At 39.5% G+C, this 17,706-nt stretch overlaps 1 long non-coding RNA gene across 1 annotated transcript; it reads right to left on the reverse strand.

Annotated features, from left to right (window-relative positions):
* Nucleotides 1-1,171: 1,171 nt before the first annotated feature.
* Nucleotides 1,172-17,141, reverse strand: LOC132994575 (uncharacterized). The gene is made up of 3 exons (XR_009676717.1): nt 17,088-17,141; nt 16,393-16,569; nt 1,172-1,538 (listed from the first exon to the last, which is right to left on the reverse strand). It is a non-coding gene; the product is annotated as an uncharacterized LOC132994575 (long non-coding RNA).
* Between the last annotated feature and the right edge of the window lie 565 nt (nt 17,142-17,706).

Below are 17,706 nucleotides of genomic sequence, written 5' to 3' on the forward strand. Positions count from 1 at the left end.
AGCTGTTTCATGTTTCACCTTTCACTCCTGTAATGTGTGTAGAACAAATTTATTAGAAATATCACTGAAATGAACTTTGATGTGATTCCTCTGTCAACCCCTGATGGATGAAGCTCTCCTCAGCTTGCAGAGCTTCTCAACGCACAAGATGGTGAAGGTTCATCCTCTGTGGATCATCAGGACACAGCTGCTCCTCTCTGCACCACCAGCGTCCTGATCGCTGTCAGAGATCATCTCCATCCAATGAGAGAAGAAGACAGCTCACAGAAGTCATTTTCTACACAGACTCCTGTCATCAGCTGTAAGTCATCAGATTCCCCCACAGCGCTGTAACTAAGCTCCGCCCTCACTCCACCAAGTTGATAAAAAAGGCTGGTTCTGTTTTAGGCAGGCGTCTGGACACACTGAAGATCGAGGTGGAGAGACACGTGTGGAGGAGAGGACAGATTATATTGAACAACGTTAGCCATCCTCTCCACGACATCATGGCAGGCCAGAGAAGTCTCTGCAGTGAACGTTTAATTTCACTGCCCTGCAGGACTGAGAGGTTCAGGAGATCCTTTGTCCCCACAGACATTAGGCTTCATAACACACAGGCCAATGATAGCCGCTCATAACTGGAGCTGTGGCAAAACCGTCACTGCCTGCCTTTCCACCTCTTTCCTGTTCAATGGTTTAACTTATATGTGTGAGTTATGGAATACTCCAGAAACCAAGACAAACATGCTACAGAAAGCAAACAGAGGAGCTCCAGGCCTGTAGAGGGCGCTACTTTGAATTTTGATTTAGAAATCATGTTTTTTTCACAGAGATTTAATGGTCAAAGGGAGCAATGATGAAAATCTCCACCCAAAGACCAGTACCCGTACTCGCCCATGTTTCTTTTTTTCTGCCAGTTGTCCTTCCTGCATTTGTTCCTGCAGATGTGTAACTTTAGTCTTTGGGAGCCTGTTTGTCTTAAACTTCTTCATATTATTAATTTAGTTTGTTCAGAGTTTGTTAGATATGACGATCTGCTGACAGCAGACTCTGTAATGATTGTGATAGGTCATATGAAGCTAGCTCCGCTCCTTTTATGTGAATGTGCTCTCTGAAACTCTGGGTTTACTTATCAGGTTGATAACCAGCTTCATGTGACTGTTCAGCTCGATCTCTTATATCAGGGTTACTTCACATAGTCATAAAAACATTTTCACATCAAATCTCTAAATTATTCAGCAACTTGAAAAAAATAATCTCCTAAATCATTAAATTTCCCTGAGATTTAAATTCAGACAACTACTGAAAATATATAAATCCCGAAATGTGCAACAACCGAGGATGTGGATTGAAATGATTCAAATGAATGACACAGTCAGGGATCTGACCTCAGAGACTCCAGTCTGCAGTTTTGACTCAGATAATCACACAGCAGCTTCACTCCTGAATCCTTCAGGTAGTTCTGACTCAGGTCCAGCTCTCTGAGATGGGAGGGGTTGGACCTCAGAGCTGAGGCCAGAGAAGAACAGCTGATCTCTGACGAACTGCAGTAACTCAATCTGAATGAAGAAAAAAAGATGCAAATGTAGATGACAGTGAGCTTTATGCATGAATGTGTGATGTTTTCCACTTGAACACACTGATGTGATCATCATCTGTTCATTCCAACATTGAAGGACTTTATCAGGATGCATTAATACTTTAGTTCTTCCTGATCGTTCTTAGATTTAAACGTACAATATGTTGAATTTTATTAGGATGTTTACATTGAAATATTTAAATTAATTTAAAATGGACTAAAGCCATGTTATATATCTTTTTGTTCTTGAGTACTTACATTACATCAAATATTTCCAACAGTTATTAAAGACAGAGAAATACGAAATTTTAGAGTTGTACTGGGACGTGTCTTGTCCTAGTGGCAGCCTTGACAGACAGAATGTTTATCGTTGCCGTGGAAACAACGGAAGACCGCTGCATAATGAAGCATGAGCTGCTACTGAAAGCTGCCGTACTGTTGATGTATGTGCTGCTGTGATATTAACGTCATGTCACGTCATTAGGTCTGGGCGATATATCGAGTTTTTAACATATATTTTCAAAAAGATAAAGGGTAAGACAATATCTTATATCGATATAGTATCAATATAGTTCATGTTGCATTAAAATATTGTTAAACACGTCTTCTGTAGAGCTGCCAGTTCACCTATTTCTCATCTCACTGTCTCTCCCTCTTCACCCTGCTCCTCTCTCTCTCTCTCTGAGCCAAACTCAACAAACTAAATGGATAACAAAACACAGAAATGTGTTTTTTTTGTTATGCAGAAAATGAATTAACTTCACAAACAGGTAGTTTGTTTTCATGTACATGTTGAACTTGTGCAACTGACTGTTAATAAAAGACATATCGATATATATCGAGTATCGCCATTCAGCGAAAAAATATCGAGATATGAGTTTTGGTTCATATCGCCCAGCCCTAATGTAGACTATACTTGGACACTTAGGTAAACTTTACGTAGGTAAACATATTCTCATCCTCAGGGGCCTGTACTACGAAGCAGGATTTGGGCTTAACGAGGTAACTTCAGGGTTAACCATGGGTTTTCAGTCCTACGAAGGTGGTTCATTTGTTAACTGGGTATATCACCACGGTAATTTACGCACACCTAACCTGCTAGTTAGTGTTAGTGAAGCCAGATAACAGAAAAAAAAACCTGGGTATGTTGAACTCTCTTCATAGTATAACCCCTGGTGTGTATCACCCGTTTGTCTTCACTACGGTCTAGTCAGAGTTTATTCGGCGAGGAGCAGAGACCTCCTATGATTCCCCACCAGTGTTAATCTTGTCAACGAAATAAATTACGAAATATCCATTGACGAAGGTCTTTTTAAATTAGTCAACTATGACGATAACGAGATGAAACTCTGATTTTACAAATAATAATATTACTTCATCATCTAATTTACGAAAATGTAACGAAACAAAAACTATATACAAGTGATAAGCGATTATCACATTCTTGATAAAGGTGTGTGAGTGTGGTGGGTGCAAATATGCACGTCTGCAGCCTGGAGCCTCTCGTGGCCAACATGTGTTCGGTCAGTCTCTGTTCCATTACGGCAGTGGAGGTGATAGGTTTTCACTTAATTCAATGTGTGTGCTTCCACTGGCTCTGCTGCGCTCCGTCTCAGCTCTGTCAGTCCGGAGCCCTCCGTAGCAGATACACAAGGCTTCTATTTTTGCTGGATACCAGAGCATGGAGCATCAATTTACCACAAATAACAAGTGGGACAGGAAGTCAGACACCGAAACAACATTAAAACATCCGGTTTGTTTTCAGAATAAAACACTCCGATTTGACGGTTCATAACAACGACCGTATGTGTGTTTGTTTTTGTTTATATGGTTTTTATAGAGTTTTATACCAGGTACATCGTATTATCTTGCGCTGTCACGAGTGAATCTGTAAAATTACCACATGAATTCCTTTGTCTCTGCACTCCAGCTGTCCGGCTGTGCTCTCTTAAATTAGACCTGTAGAAAGAAATTTAACTTAACCTTTGCAGGAATAAAAATCATTTTGCACACATAATTTTGTTACGTGGTTTATACTACTTGAAATAGATTTACATTAAAAATAATGAATAAATGTTTTTGACTTTGTCGTTATTGACTGTGTACGTTAATCACATATATTTAATGCCACCTCCTTCATGTTACTGTTGTCGTGTTGAAATCAAAGTGTCTTAACAGGTAAAATGAGAAATCACACTCTTTATTGTGATCTACAATAAAGTGTACCCGAGGAACGATTGCTAATTGTTCCACTTTACAGTAAGTTAGTTACTCCACAAGACCTCTTACAGCAGGGGTATTTACTGTAACTAAAAATGTTCCATATGACGATTTTGTTGACTAAAATATTTTCTCTTTTCATCAATTTTAGTCAGTGAGTAATTGACTAAATTAAATCAATAACAAATGACTAATATCTGACTAAAAATAAAGGACATTTTCGTCAGGAGACTAATGACTATGACTTAATTAGAAAATGGTGTGAAGATAAACACTGTTCCCCGCCAGTCTCGATATCATCTTTTTGTTATTGTTTTGATTGAGCGCCCCTTTGCGGGGGAATTTACAAACTGTGCGTTTAGGTTTACAAACTAAAAGCTCCTATGAGGAAACGTCATTATGTTTCACATAATGACGGTTCACACGTTACACACCTCCAGCCCCTGCACCCTCAACACTGGAGCACCACAGGGCTGTGTCCTCAGCCCCCTGCTCTTACCCCTGTACACACATGACTGTGTGGCCACAAGCAGCTCCAACATCATCGTGAAATTTGCAGATGACATGGTGGTTGTTGGTCGCATCAGCAACAATGATGAGCAGGCGTATACAGGGGAGGTTGGAAACCTGTCACAGTGGTGCCATGACAACAATCTGCTCCTGAACGTCAGCAAAACCAAGGAGCTGATTGTGGACTTCAGGAGAGGACAGCAGAGGGATTACACCCCACTGAGAATTGATGGGACGCTGGTGGACAGGGTGTGCAGCTTCAAGTACCTGGGGGTGCACATCTCTGAGGATTTAACATGGACAACCCACATAGACAGTCAGGTGAAGAGGGCTAGGCAGCGCCTCTATCACCTCAGACAGCTGAGGAAATTCAAAGTCTCTGTGAAGGTCCTGAAGACATTTTATTCCGGAGCGGTGGAGAGTGTGCTGACTGGAAACATCACCCAGTGGTACGGGAACAGCACTGTGCGTGACCGAAGAGCCCTGCAGAGGGTGCTGAAGTCAGCCGAGCGTACCATGGGTACAACACTCCCCACCCTCCAGGACATCTTCACAAGGAAGAGCACAGCCAGGGCAAAGAGGATCATGAGTGATCCCCACCACCCAGGTAACGGACTGTTTACGTGGCTATCCTCTGGCAGGCGCCTTCGACACATCAAGGCGAACACAGAAAGACTCAGGAAGAGCTTCTTTCCTCAGGCTGTCCGGACTGTTAACCCCACTCGCCTCAGTTAAAAACAAAACAGAACTGTGACTACATGATGCACACACACCACACATTGCAATCTGCACATTGCACTTTGACACCCTGGACACTTTACACACTGACACTTTACACTGTTTACATTATTCTATATTTTTATATTTTGTACATTCAAATAATTATTTTTTTTATTTTTTACATTATATTCTATTTTACTGTATATATGTGTATTAGTAATTTGAGTGTTTATTGCATGGCCTTGCGGAACAGTCCTTACATTTCACTGCATATCTGTATGAGCATGTGACAAATAAAAATCTTGAATCTTGAATCTTATGTGTCCGTTTTGGCGCCCCCTGTGAACAAAGTGAAACCTCTTATCCAGGGCTCGACATTATAACTGGCCCCGATGAATGATTGATAGAGTCCGGGCCAGCTGATTGCACGCTCAGCTGCTCCGCTCGGGCCAGTTAAAATACTGCCTGAGAAAAAAAATAGACAGTATGAAGTTCTCAATTTCACAGCGCTTTCCTGTCATGCCTGTGTTTTGTCAGTAATTTTTTTAAACGTTACGCTAATAACTGCTACAGCATCAATGTATCATAATGCCGTTCGTGCACGCGCATGTGTGTCACAGTTGAAAGGCAGCCGATGGCTTCACTGCTGTCCCTCCTAATCTCAAATTGTACACTCGCACACAGATTTTAGCGCAGGTTTTCTTTGACAAATAGAAAACGTTTTTAAAACCATCAGATCCCAAAAAAAGCAGAGCTTGAATCAGCATTCAAAGGAAAAAAATCAACGGAAGAGTCAAGAGTGACAGCAGGGCGTGACGAAAACAGAACAGAGAAAAGTTTCAGCCACAGTGACAGACAGCTGGAGCTGGAACACGCTGCAGATCACATTGTTTTTCACAACGCATCTTAGCCCTTAAGAGAGCTCCTAAAGTAAAGATCTAAGGATGAAGAGTTTCTCACAGAGAAGAAAGAAGGAGAGAAAGGTGATTATAACAATTCCAGCTCTATCACAGCCTCATATTAATATCAGTCAGATTAAGTAGACTCTTATAGTTACAAGCATGGTGAATAAACATGTGCACATAAATAAGAGAAAAATACATTTAATTCTCAATTAATTAAATAAATGCGGACGGCCCATGCGTGTTGTTAAAAAATCTTGGAGGTGTCCGGCAGCTGGGCGCTCAGACCCTCCGTGGACCCTCCTTGCGCCGTCGTGCTGGCCGCGATTGCGCAATATCGTGCGCCAGCCGCAAGAAGCATGACTAAAGTTTTAGAGTCCGTTTGCTGCCCGGAATTTCCAAGATGCTAATTCCTTCTGGGAGAAATCTTGAAATTAGTTGAGGAAACACTGACACAATGTCAATACAGATTCATCGTTCACTGGGTGAAGTATCCCTTTAATTAATGCTGGTTTGGATGTTTGTATATTACTTTATATTTGTGTTAGGACTCCCTTAAAGATGATATGATGCATCTCAAAGTGCTAACTTTTCATAAATCACCCATTCTTGAGAATTAAGACAAAACCTATTTTTTTCTGTTTCAATTTGTCTCTCCAATTATGCTGAGAAACTATATTTTAAAAGCTCAAAGTCTTTGCTATTAAACCTTGTAATGGACCAACCTCCCAGTAACTCATGTTTTCTAAAATAGCATTTTCTGCGGCTGAGGACTTTAGTCAACTCCGTCAGACAAACAAATAGTCTCAGTATTAAAAAAGTAAACCTCAAGGAAATGTTTCATGTATTTATTTTGATTAAAAACAAGATCATTCAATGAGCTGAATAATTCAAAAATGTGGTTTCTTTTTATTCAACAAATAAAAAGCTGACAGAGGTGACACCTCAGAGACGGAGGTGACATCATTCAAAGACTTCAGACTATATAATATGCATCCATTCAAAACACATAATTAATGTAGTAATGAGAGTAAAATAACGTGATAGAACATCAATCTAACAAGGTAAATAATCAAATAAACTAATTTAAAAAATAAATTCAATTAAAACCGCAAGCAGTGATGAAGGGCCCTCGCACCCCGGTGCATGTCAGGGTGTGTTGCGACCACGGGAGTGCAGCAGCAGCGGAATGTGGCTAAGCAGCAGGCCGTGCAGTTGAATTTGTGTAAAAGTGGTAATACTGGCATGTTGAAATAGGCAACGTAATGAAGGTCACAGAAAATGTTTATGTAGAGCAGTTCAGGCTGGCACTGTCGTGATACCTGTGAAATTTGGAGCAAATTGAGCCTTGTGTAGTACTTAGTCCTTGCAGTAGGAGGCGCTATGGTTAAAGTTGACTATTGTTATGTCTATGTGTTCAGAGGCCAACCCTGATCATACATGTGTAATTTGAAGTAGATCAGACAAAGTATATAGGATGTAGTACTTACTCCTTGCAGGAGGGAACGCTATGGTTAAAGTTGACTATTGTTATGTCAGTGTGTTCAGAGGCCAACCCTGTTCATACCTGTGTAATTTGAGGCAGATCAGACAAAGTATGAGAGTTACAGCCACTTCCTGTTTGATGGCGAATGATGCATCCGTATGGCGAGAGCGTTTGACGTAGTTGTTTGAGCTTGAAAGTGTTGTATGGCCAAGGTGTTTGCATGGTCCACACCAATTTTGAGCTGGAAATGAGCTACCTTGTAGCAATGGCTGTTGCTAATTGAGAAGCAGTAACTTCCTGTTGTCAATAGGTGGCGCTGTGACTAAGCAAAAAATGTCAATCATGGATGTGTTCAGGGAAGGCCCTGTATCATGTATGAGAAATTTGAATATGATTGAACACTGCATGGCAGAGATATAAGCATTTATTTTTTTGGCAAGTTGCCAATATGCACATCAAACTTTTAACGCACGCCACGCCCACGCCCTTTGACGAAATAACGTGCAGAGCACAACGGGATGTGTTGAACATGTGTTGAACACACTGAGTTTGCGTCGAACGGATGAACGCTTTCGGACTAGCTTTATTTTTCGCTTCTGCCAGTCTTTATTTTTATACATCTGTTTATGTATTTCAGTTTTACTTAAACTGAAATTCCGTTTTCTTTTCTTTCTTCAAAAACAAGATGTCATCCATATTTCAACACAATATGCATAGAAAAATACATAAACTTATACTTGTCTTATATTACATGCAAAAGTTCTCAAAACTACAAAATAAACTTTCTGTGTGTTATTATTCTTTTCACAAATATAAAATAATTCGGTTCTGCTACTTAAGAGCTTCTTATCAATGCAATACAGTTGCAAATAGGTTTCCAGTTTGACTGAATAAAAGGAGATCAATCCTCGCTTAGCATTATGCTAACAAATAACATGGGAAATCCCATAGAGAAACAGCGAAGCTAGCGGAGTTAGCGCTACACTTTTTACATGAATGTAAGTACAAAATATGAAAACGAACAGTCTTCATGAACTCACGGTTACTTTAAGAGATGTGCAGGAGATTTACAAAACTAGCAAAAGAGCATGGGAGCTAGGGACAAGCCATCTGAAGACGAGGGCTACCAAGCACACTAAGCTGTCTCACTTGGAGGTTACGCCTCCTTGTGGAACAAATTGGAACCACACTCTAAATTAAAATATTTCAATCATGGATAGTCACCACAAGATGGCAGCATTTCCTTAATTTTAGACATGCTCTGTATCATGCATGAGAAATTTTAAACTACCTTGACTTGAGAGCGTTATTAACCCCTCTTCCCGACATGATAGCATGTCATGTTTGGTACCAATGGATGCAGTATATCGTGCAGTTTCATTAGATACCTGTATATCCCATCTAGCTTTAAAATTGAGTCCGCGACGCAGTCTGGAAAATAGTAACATTTATGTCGGCTGAGGGCACACTAACATTTGACAAGTTAACAGTTAGCGATAGCTAGCTAACGAAATGACTGCTAGCTAACTGGTAAACCGTTAGCGCAAGCTATTCCGTGAAATTGTTTGGTTGACTAATGTAACATAATGGTTTTATAAGTTTAGCTAGTTAGCCGTTAGCTAGCGAGAGTTACAGCCACTTCCTGTTTATGGCGATGTGATTTGTGGACTTCCTGTTGGATTTTGCGCATGGGTGCAAGAGGGTTTATTGTAGGTGTTGTCAAGGTGATACGCATAGTCAAATTCAGAATAGTAGGTTCAACATGCTGCGGGGGCTGAATGTTTTAAATATTGTAGGGGGCGCCACTGAGCCATTAAGCCACGCCCACTTATTTAAACGGTATCAAATGTTTGACTTTACCACCAGGATCATATGTATGAAGTTTCGGGACTGAACGACTATGTTAAGCCCGTGAAAAAACGACTTCCTGTTTGATGGCGACTATTATACATCAACACTATTTATGGGGAGGCCATTTTGAAAATTTGAAGGGGGTGCCACTGAGCCATTTTGCGAAATTTGTTTACGAAACCACCAAAATATCAAATTTTTTGCGAGACCTGATGACCGTGGAAAGTTTGGTGAGTTTTCGGGCACGTTCAGGCCCTCAAAAGTGGCCGCAAAGAGGCGGAATAAAAAAATAAAATAAAATAAATATAATAATAATAATCGCTGGGGTTTCCAGACGGTCCTCGCATGGTCCGTGCTCGGGCCCTAATAATCCTTTGGGTTCCAAGAGGGTCCTACGCACATGTCAGTGCTTCGGGCCCTAATTAGCATTCCAATAGGGTCCTACGCACTTGTTGGGGTTGTATCAAGTCAACTTTGGTTATATTCTTTAATAATTATTTCTAATTATTAATAATATAAATAAAATATCATCAAACTATGTTTAATCTCGTTTTGGGGCACCACCCTGTACTCAGGGAAATATAACCAAAATATCACTCAAATCAGTCTCAAATTAGTTATTTAATTACTAAAATTATTAATAATTAATAACTATATTTAATAAATTGAAGGCGTGAAATCCGTACACAAAGCCTTTGCACCCAGCTTATATCACAATGCAAACACACCAGTAATCACAAACAACTGCTTTCTTAAATTATAACAGAATTTATTTAAACAAAGCAACATCAATCCAAAATCAATGAACTTAATCAAACAAATAACTATTATAAACTAATCTAAGCAAACAAACATTATGAAGCACACCTTGTGAATGAGGTGTAAATGTGTGTGTGTGTGTGTGTGTGTGTGTGTGTGTGTAGGAGAGAGAGAGAGAGAGAGAGAGAGAGAGAGAGAAAACAAGATGGTGGAGAGAGACAATGCACCATGTGACTTTGTCACACAAAATGGTGGACAACAAAAGAAGCCGTGTGGCTGCCTTTTGAAATAGTTTTGAGCTCTCTGAGCTGAGTTCAGTAACTGTTACTTAAACACCAGAAAGCCAGTGGCCGGACTTTGATTCAACGGCGGGTACACTGGTCTTTCTGATTGTGAAAGCCGTTGACTGAAGGTAAACTAGCATAGCATTACATACATAGGTGAACACAGCAGTTCATCACAATAAAACAAATGCAGCAGTTGAAAACAGATAATAAACAGAATGTGACATGTCGTCAACAATGATGCATAATTATCAGTGGTTATAAAAGAAACATAACTATTTCTGAAACTATTTCTGCCCAGACCAAAGCTCTTACTTGGGGTAACTCCTGGTGATCGTTGCAAAGCTGGTTAGATCGTCACTCTGTTGAATGTTGAATCAACAGATTCAGGCAGGGTTCCTTCGTGGCAGATGTAGGAGGAGGGTAGCGGGATTCAGATCTTCGACCAGAGCGCTGCTCTATAGGGTCTTCTGGTTGCAGGAGCCGAGTTCTTTATGTGTCCTTGTGGATTCAGGGATCAGTGGGCTTCCTTCAGCGCTCCTGTCCAGTTGCGTTCAATGACGTCTTACGAAAAATCAAAGGAAAGAAACTCTTCTTTTTGCTCGAACCTGATAGCATCTGATTGCGCCCAAAACTCCTAAAAATATGCCATGGAAGTAGTCAGCTGAATCCTCTGATGCTTGAATTCAGCATGTGAAGAGCTACCTATACTGAGCTAGGAGATCAGCTCTGGAGTTTAACCTATGTAAGCCAAGAGGAGGAAAGGCTTTGTCTCGAATGCTGGAGTCCATCTTGTTGGAGAGGGTATCCTCTGGTGCCGGCAGACCACACTTGAAGAGAAGGAAGCAATGCCTGGTGATTGCTTTTAAAGACTGGAGCTGCCTGTGGGTTTACCTCAGGTTCCGGTCCCCCCTTTACGTCACACGTAGGTGTGAAGTACCGCAGGGGATTCTGGGATAAAGAGTCCTTTTAGGCCTCTTTGTGATCTCAGTAAATAACTCAAAGGCACAGACTGTCCTAAGCCTGCGTGGCCCAACACACTTGTCAGTGCTTCGGGCCCTAATAAATGGTTGATTATGGTTAATGTAGCCGTTATCAGCAGTCACGTTTACAACCTCTCTTCCTGCAGGACTCAGGACTGTGGATTAACATCTGGGTTTATTTTACCAAGAAACAAAGGAACTGATCAATGATTTAAGTCTCCCTCTCAGACAGGATATTATGAACTTTTACAACACCTGGAATAAACAATCGAGCGGAAACAGAACACTCTGCTATCTACGAATTGACCCCAAAGACATGAACTGTGACCGAAACCAGTCTCTGCAAAGTCGTAAAATTGACCATCTGTTGAAGGACTGCTGAATTAAACCACAGCTTTCAATTCTGCATCAAATGAACATTTATGTCTTTCTTCATCTAGATATTTGTAATTGTCACATTGAATGTATTATAATCATCTTTTTAAACTCAAAATCTGATCTTCAGAACAGGAATAAGAGTTATATTATGTTTAATAGGAATTTGATGTGGAGCGCTATTGCCATCTAGTGTTAGAATATCCATGAATACGTAACCTTCATAATTATACATTTAGACATGTTGTAAAGCATACTCTTTGATATTAGCTATAGAAGATGTTATTTAAAGACACCAACTTCTTTTCCTACTTTATTAATATGTCTTATTAAGAATGTTGACTGTATAACATGTTTTTGTTCACCAGGCTGGGATTGACTGAGGATGTTCCCAGATGGTGTGATTTTCATCTCAACATGAATCTGATAGAAATGTTTGTCTAAATATATGACGTGAACCTACATCAACGTGGATCTGATAGAAATAATATCGAAATGAATGTATGGTGACGTATATATGTTTAGATTCTTATTCTTAATCTTATTGAGTAAACTCGGTTTAGTTTAAACAATTGTCCTCCAGTCAGAATGGGAGTCACCCGTGGGCGGCACCCCTCTTTGCCTGCAGACCCCCCTCAGATCACTTCTTTTAAGTTTGTGCCGTAGAGACGAGTCTCTGCCGAACTTTCTTTTTCACGCACAATTTTTGGAACATCAATTCTTTCTGGCTCAAGCAAGGTTTTTGAACTTTCTTCTCCAAAGTCTTTGCTCTTCAATTTTGAACGCCAATTCCTTAATTTGGATTCATCAAGATGGCCATCAGGTTAATCTGAATTGGAAATCGACGTATCAAAAGACTTTTAAAAAAAAATATTTTTCCTGTTGGATCCTCTTGGAGCTTCTGAGACAACGGCTGAACCGACGTACAATCTCCATCCCAGCTGCACACTCCGACCAAGGTGTCAAGGCATCTAATCTGGCCCGTGGACCTCTCTGGGCCTGAAAAGAACCGCTTGCCAGGGACTGAAACGCGGGACCAGCCGGCGGAGTTCAGTTGAACACATCTCACAGTAAGACTGCTGGTGGCAAGGGGTGTTGGAAGATTGAGTCTTGAGTCATGTCTATTCAGAGCCCTCCTTTAAATAGAATCCCAAAATTCCTTTATCAACTTTTTCTTTTTGACCATTTTCTGATCAAGTCATTCAAACAATACTGCGTCTTATCTCATTACTAAATATATAATGTCACATACATTATAATTGCATTATCCTGATCATAATAATCATATTCTTTATCTGTTTCATCTATACATTATTGTTTACCCCTTTTTATATTAAATTTTACACATAAAATTCAGGACTTTGTCTGTGTGTTTTCTTGTTTAACATTTCCAGAACTTATTTCTTTCAAGATATGAAACTGACTGATTAATTAATTAACTTATACCATTAAAGTTATTTTCTTCCTTTAACAGGAAGTGGTGCCCCTTCTTAAATACGAGGTTAAATAAAGATATATCATCTTAATAATTTAATTACGCTACATTAAGTAAGGCTTATTCAGCACTTTTAAAGAGGTCATATTATGCCCTTTTTGGGGTTCGTATATTTAATCTATGTACCTGCTAAAGTATGTTCACAATAGCTAAAGTTCGAAAAAAGTGTCTGTTTTCATGTACTGCCACTCCATGCAACGGCTCGCTTCTGACTCTCTCTCTAAGGCTCTGAAGTGCCCACGTTCAGAGTACCCACGTGTGCAAAGTCTGATCTTATTGGTCGGCCTGCCGGCTCTGCCGTAATTGGTCAGTTGCTCAGCACGGTTCTCGGGAATGTCACGCCCCTTTTACCATATTGGGAATGCAACCACTTTGGCTCCGGGAGCAAAAACATTAGCACCTTAGCACTACTGCGCTACCGCAGGCTACGGCATATCATGGGCGTGCTACAGAAGTTAATGGGCGTGCAACATGAGCTGCTGGGCTTGCCACAACGAGCCAATGGGCTCAGTGATATCACACTGACAAGACGTCACACTGGCAATTTTTTTTCGAGGAGGGCTAGAACCGAGCATTACATGCAGCTAATGCTGCAGCCAACAGGAGGACGTAGGAGAAGCCGCGTTTCCGTGGACTTTGAATTTTTGCACATAGATGTGCCTAAACATGCACAGGACACTTGGAAAACACACTAAAGAGCATATAAAACCAGAAAAAGCATAATATGACCCCTTTAAGCATTTATAAAGTGTTACTTAAGGGATATATGTTTGCCACTTTACAATAAGGGTCACAAATAAGAGCATTAATAAATGGTTAATTATGGTTAAGTAAGGCTTATTCAGAGCATCAATACATGGTCTATTATGGTTGAGTAATGTTTATTCAGAGCATTAATAAATGGTTAATCATAGAGTTGGGCGATATTGAAAAAATATATCACGATTTTTTTCCCCCGCAAAACCACGATCACGATTTTATCACGATTTTTTTCATACTGATCTTAAGACTATTTTGCAAGTTACTGACCAGTTCAACCAAACTTAGCTCCCTGTATAATGTTTTTAAATGCACAAAAACTGTGCTGACAAGTTATTTTATTTGAAAAACATCTTTGTAGGGGGTCTGGAGGTCTCCCACCCAGAACCTTTTTAGCACCAGAAAAGTCTTTCCCTCGATTTGATCAATATTTATGAACAATTTGATGGTTTTCTGCACCACTTTGAAATGATGATTTAGTAATGTGTCCTCTTTTTGTGTTCATCAGGAACATTTCTATGCAGAGATGCATTCATTTAAAAACATGTAGACTTCAAGTTATAGTATTTCTGTTCTATTTTAGCTCTGCAGAATTCCTTCAGCTGTAGCTTCATATTGGCTCTGCAGCCTTTGTTGTTTTTTATGACATCATTGGACTAACTTTATTTTGGTTTATATAAACATAATACAGAATGTGTAACCCGGGGCGGCTGTGGCTCAGTAGGTAGAGTCGTCACCTCTTAACCTGAAGGTCGAGGGTTCGATCACCAACTGAGTAACATGTTCAATGTGTCCTTGGGCAAGACACTTAACCCCGCATTGCTCCCGTTGTTTCGGTGGCATTGTATGAATGGATTAGTGTTGTACTTACTCTATGATGTACGTCGCTTTGGATAAAAGCGTCTGCTAAGTGAATTGTAACATTGTAACAAATTGTAACATTGTTCATTCTGTGACACATGATCAAAGTAAGTTTTACTAAAAGAAGAGTTTACTTCATTGAGGGGGCGGGACATCAATGATTGACAGACAGACAGTCACCATGGTTACTCACTCTCACCTGCCTGCTGCACATAACGTGTAACGTCGTTTAGCCTAATCCCTATAAGTTCAGTTATCACAACAGGTGAGCTTCGGGTGGAGAGGCTTGATAGTAACTTTTAAAAACTGAGAGAGAGCAGAAAACACAGATAGCAACATTTGAAACACCGGGGTTATATCTCCCATCACTGACTGTCTGAGCTCCTCTCTGTCTGACTCTGCAGACTGTTAACGTCTCTCCAGCTCGTTAAACGGTTTCTTGTGTCGCTATCCGAGCTGTAAACCTTAACTGTGCAAACTATGCAGATAAGTTAACTGTTGCTCACGCCGTGTCGGTTTGGAAAAATATCACAACAGTTGCGTATAACCGGGATGGAGTTCTTTTTGCGAAATTAAGTTTAGTTTTTGTTTTCTCCACTGCGGGGGAGACGCGTCTGTGTCGGAGCATAAACTGCAGCATGATAGAATAATCACATAAGCCCGGTTCTACGATTTCTCTGCTTTGGCAGATCGACAGCATGTTCAAATCCTTCATGATGTAAGACCGTTATATCGCACACCACTAGTTAATCATGGTTTAGTAATGCTTATATAACATTAACAATAATGATAGGTTAGGCTGTAAGTTAAGAACGTCTTCATGAATTTAAAGGAACAGTCTAACGTCTTCATGAAGACCATGGTGTGGTACACTGATCTTAACCTTTACCAAAAATAAGTAATCAGTTGGAGGATGGACAAGTAAATGAACAGTCATTAACCTTAAATAAACATCAATAAAAACAAACACTTTTGTCTTAATGACATGACCTAGCTTGGAACCTCAAGACATCTAAATGAACATCTTTATCAAACATTTAGTAATATTAGTTAATACATGGTTAATTAACATGTAAACCCTTAATTAATGTTAACAAGAGACATCTGTTAAGGGTTTCTTAATGTTCATTATTGTATGAATTTACTGTTAATTAAGGCTTATTACTGCATTAACTAATGTTAATAGCATAAGGATTAAATAATGCATTAATTAATACCTTAGTTAACATGAACACCATTAATAAATGATTACTAGACACATTAGTTAACTGTTAGTAACCATTAGTTGCTTAATAATGCCTTAACCAATGTTAATTAATGTACCCTTATTGTAAAGTGTTACCGAAGAGTTTGAAACATTTTTTAAAAGTTTAAAGTTTTAAATTGTTTTCTGGCATAGACATAAAAAAAAGAAATCAGAACCAAAATTTGGTATTTTTGTTTCATAATAAAAATCTTTTAAAAGGAATTTTCATTTGAAAAAAAGGAATAAGTGCGTTTGTAAGTGGTATTTTTAAGTTTGTTTGCCTGGGACATGATTTTTCCCAATTCTCAAGAATGGATGAAATTCAAACAGTCAATACAGTTTCTATTATATTCATATATATATCTTACAGTCAGTGATCTGACCTCAGAGACTCCAGTCTGCAGTTTGGACTCTGCAGTCCCTCACACAGCAGCTTCAATCCTGAATCATACAGGTCGTAGTTCTCATTCAGTTCCAGCTCTCTGAGATGGGAGGGGTTGGACTTCAGAGCTGAGGCCAAAGAAGAACAGCTGATCTCTGACAAACTGCAGATGCTCAATCTGAATAAAGAATAAAATAATGTATAATCCACTCACATGTGTTCAGGTTGTGATGAGTATCTCAAAATCACTTTGTCCTGATGAGTACAGTTTTCTCTAAATGATTACAGGATCATTTCTGATTGTGTATTCACTAAATCTAAATCCTCCAAATGTCAGCACAACATTGATACAGCTGTTCATGTGCACAGATGAAGAACAGGCTGCTGAGCTCAGTCAGCTCTGTGATGTTAGTACATTTATCAAATCAGACATTATTGAATCAAAAGTCTTCATGATTTCACTTCTTAACAGAACCAGAGAAAACCAGATGCTTCATGTGCACGTTGTTCTACTTTACTTCACATAGTCATAAAAACATTTTCACATCAAATCTCTGAATTATTCCGCAACTTGAAAAAAAAAATCCCAAGAGTTGAATTCAGAAAAATACTGAAAATATATAAATCCTGAAATGTGCAACAATCGAGGTTGTGGATTGAAATGATACAAATAAATGACACCATCAGTGATCTGACCTCAGAGTCTCCAGCCTGCAGTTTGGACTCTGCAGAAAATCACACAGCTGTGTGATGTTTTCCACTTGAACAAACTGATGTGATCATCATCTGTTCATTCCAACATTGAAGGACTTTATTAGGATGCATTAATACTTTAGTACTTCCTGATTGTTCTTAGATTTAAACGTACAATATGTTGAATTTTATTAGAATGTTTACATTGAAATATCTAAATTAATTTAAAATGGACTAAAGCCATGTTATATATATTTTCATCAAATAATTCCAACAGTTATCAAAGCCATACAAATATGTCATTTTAGAGTTGTAATGGGGCGTGTCTTTACGGCAGCCTTGACAGACACGACATGATTTTCGTTGCCGTGGAAACACTGGACACGGCGGAAAGAGGATGTGGGTATAAGATACAATACGCAGGTGGCTAAAATACAGGGAATGTCATACATTTCAAAATAACGCCGGTGACGGTACTGTTGCTGTATGTGCTGCTGTGATAAAAACGTCATGTAGATTATACTTGGATACTTTGTAGGTAAACATATTCTCGTCCTCAGGTCTGTATCACTCGTTTGTCTTCATTACGATCTACTCAGAGTACCTTCGGCGGGGAGCAGAG

The sequence above is a fragment of the Labrus mixtus genome, chromosome 2 (genome assembly GCF_963584025.1).
Source record: "Labrus mixtus chromosome 2, fLabMix1.1, whole genome shotgun sequence".
NCBI lineage: Eukaryota > Metazoa > Chordata > Actinopteri > Labriformes > Labridae > Labrus > Labrus mixtus.